The sequence below is a fragment of the Psammomys obesus genome, unplaced genomic scaffold (genome assembly GCF_907164565.1).
Source record: "Psammomys obesus unplaced genomic scaffold, mPsaObe1.curated_primary_1811, whole genome shotgun sequence".
NCBI lineage: Eukaryota > Metazoa > Chordata > Mammalia > Rodentia > Muridae > Psammomys > Psammomys obesus.
In genome coordinates this window covers 454,747-458,470 of record NW_026590435.1, presented here as the reverse complement: position 1 = coordinate 458,470, position 3,724 = coordinate 454,747, and positions in this window count along the sequence as shown.

The following is a 3,724-nucleotide window of genomic DNA, read 5'->3' as shown; positions in this document are numbered from 1 at the left end:
CACACACACACACACACACACACACACACACACACACACACACACACTTACTCCAGATTTGGATCTCACAACAAAATAAAGTAATAATGCACCAACGTCCAACTTGGTGAACCCAATTAATTTTTATTGGGCTACTATGAGGAGTATGGGTAAGGGATTATTTACAAGAGGAGGGATCCCCCAAATCAGCTGCAGTGCAGAAAAACCTACTCAACAGTGATGGCAGCTCATGAAAGCTACAACCCCCTTGTTCAACTTCTAAGTAGATTTACTGGTCCAAGAATTCCATCTCAGTAGTTTTCCTAGCCATATTCAGTTTTTTAATCATTAATAAAGCCAGGAAAGGGTGTTAGAAAACTTTGTTAGTTTTCATTTTTCCAGACATGTGACATTTTGTTTTCCTCCAGAGTCTTATGAGCTTTCCATTCTTCCCAGATGGAATGTCTGATGAAGGCACTGTACAACAAAATGTGTGATTAATAAAATTATAGCAGTCAGTGTCACCCCTCAATATTGATAAAAGTCATCAAGAGGACTAGTGTAAAATAACACAAATCAAAATATAGGGAAAATTGAAATTGGAAGACCACTACTCTGTAGATGGCTAAGTGGACAAAGTGTGTGTTGGGCAGGCATGAGAACCTAAGTTTGGATTTCCAGTAGCTACATTAAAAAAAGTCTTGGAGAGATCAGAGATATAAGGCACATACCTAAATAGAGTAAAAGCTATATACAACAAGCCTATAGCCAACATCAAACTAAATGGAAACTTAAAGCAATCCCACTGAAATCAGGGACAAGGCAAGGCTGCCCACTCTCTCCATATCTCTTCAACAGTTCTTGAAGTACTTGCTAGATCAATAAGACAATTAAAGGAGATCACGGTGATTTATTTATTTTTTCTCTCTTTTTTTTAAAAATTTTTCTTATTAGTTACATTTTGTTAACTCTGTATCCTAGCTATATCCCACTCCCTCATTCCCTCCCCAATCCCACCCTCCCTCCATCATCTCCTCCCTGCCCCTTACCAAGTCCACTGATAGGGGAGGACCTCCTCCCCTTCCATCTGACCCTGTTTTATCAGGTATCTTCAGGACTGGCTGCAAAGTCCTCCTCTGTGGCCTAACAGTACTGCTCCTCCCTTGGGGGGTGGGGAGGTCAAAGAGCCTGCCATTGAGTTCCTGTTAGAAATAGTCCTTGTTCCCCTTACTATGGGAAACCAATTGGTTACTGAGCTACCACAGGCCACATCCGAGCAGAGGTTCTAGGTTATATCCATTCATGGTCTTTGGTTGAATGTCAGTCTCAGAAAAGACCCTGTGCCCAGATATATTTGGTCCTATCCTTTCCACATCATACTAATTCCTCTTCTTTCATATGATTCCCTGTACTCTGCCAAAGGTTTGGTTATGAATCTTAATATCTGCTTTGAAACACTTCTAGGTAGAGTCTTTCAGATGCCTTCTGCCGTAGACTCCTGTCATATGTTCAATGCACATCCCATTTGTCTTTCTAAATGAGGATTGATCATCTTATCCCATGTCCGCTTTCTTGATTGTCTTCTTTAGGTGTATAGATTTCATTATGTTTATCATATCTTGTAGGTCTATATAAGCGAGTATATACCATGTTTGTCTTTCTCCTTCTGGGATACTTCACTCAGAATGATCTTTTCTAGATCCCACCATTTGCCTGCAAATTTCATGATTTCCTCTTTTTTTGATTGCTGAGTAGTATTCCATTGTGTAAAAATACCACAATTTCTGTATCCATTCCTCCATTGATGGACATCTGGGTTGTTTCCAGGTTCTGGCTATTACAAATAAAGCTGCTATAAACATGGTTGAGCAAATGTCCTTGTTGTGTATTTGAGCAAATTTTGGGTATATACCTAGGAGTGGTATAGCTGTGTCTTGAAGAAGCACTATTCCTAATTGTCTGAGAAAGCGCCAGATTGACTTCCAAAGTGTTTGTACCAGTTTACATTCCCACCAGGGAACCCTTGAGGGTTCCCGATCAAGGGGATTTAAATAGGAAAAAAAGAAGTCAAAGAATCACTATTTGCAGATGATATGATAGTATACATGAGTGGCCCAAAAAATTCTACCAGGGAACTTCTACAGCTGACAAACATCTTTATCAAAGTATATAAAATTAACTAAAAAAATCCTGTATACAAAAGACAAATAGGCTGAGAAAGAAATTAGGGAAACAACACCCTTCACAATAACCACAAAGAACGTAAAGTACCTTGGTGTAACTCTAACCAAGCAAGTCAAAGACTTCCATAAAAGAAACTTCCAATCTCTGAAGAAATAAATAGAAGAAAATATCAGAAGGTGGAAAGATCTCCCATGCTCATGGCTTGGCAGGATTAACATAGTAAAAATAGCCATCTTATCAAAAGCAATCTACAGATTCAATGAAGTTTCCATCAAATTACCAATACAATTCTTTACAGACTTTGAAAGAAAAATTCTCAACTTCATGTGGAATAACAAGAAACCTAGAATGGCTAAAACAATCCTCTACAATAAAAGATCTTCTGGAGGTATCTCCATCCCTGATCTCAAGCTATACTATAGAGCAACAGTAGTTAAAACTGGATGGTACTGGCATAGAAACAGGCTGGTGGATCAATGGAATTGAATAGAAGGTCCAGAAATAAACCCACACACTTATGGACACCTGATTTTTGACAAAGATGCCAAACACATACAATGGAAAAAAGATAGCATCTTCAACAAATGATGTTGGTATAACTAGATATGTACATGTAGAAAAATGCAAATAGATCCATACATATCGCACTGCACAAAATTAAACTCCAAGTGCATCAAAGACCTCAACCTAAATCCAGACACACTAAACTTCTTGGAGGAAAAAGTGGGGAATAGCCTCAAACTCATTGTCACAGGAGAGAACTTCCTGAACAGAACATAAACAGCACAGGCTCTTAGATCAGCAATCAATAAATGGGACCTCATGAAACTGAAAAGCTTCTGTAAAGCAAAGGACACTGTCATCAGAACAAAATGACAGCCTGCAGTTTGGGAAAGGAACTTCACCAACCCCATAGCTGACAAAGGCCTAATATCCAGAATATATAAAGAACTCAAGAAGTTAAACAGCAACAAATCAAGTAACCCAATTAAAAAATGTGGTACAGAGCTAAACAGAGAATTTTCTGTAGAGGAATATGGAATGGCAGAGAAACACTTAAAGAAATGCTCAACATCCTTAGTCATCAGGGAAATGCAAATCAAAATGGCTTTGAGATTTCACCCATCAGAATCGCTAAGATCAAAAACTCAAGTGACAACACATGCTAGAGAGGATGTGGAGAAAGGGGAACCCTCCTCTATTGCTGGTGGAAATGTAAACTTGTACAACCGCTTTGGAAATCAATCTGGTGCTTTCTCAGAAAATTAGGAATAGTTCTACCTCAAGATCCATCTATACCACTCCTAGGCATATATCTGAAAGGCCCTCAAGTTTACAACAAGGACATTTGCTCAACCATGTTTGTAGCAGCTTTATTCATAATAGCCAGAATCTAGAAAGATCCTAGATGTCCCTCAGTTGAGGAAAGGATATAGAAGTTGTGGTACATTTACAGAATGGAATAGTACTCAGCAATTAAAACAAGGAAATCATGAAATTTTCTAGCAAATGGTGGGATCTAGAAAAGATCACCTTAAGTGAGGTATCTCAGAAGCAGCAA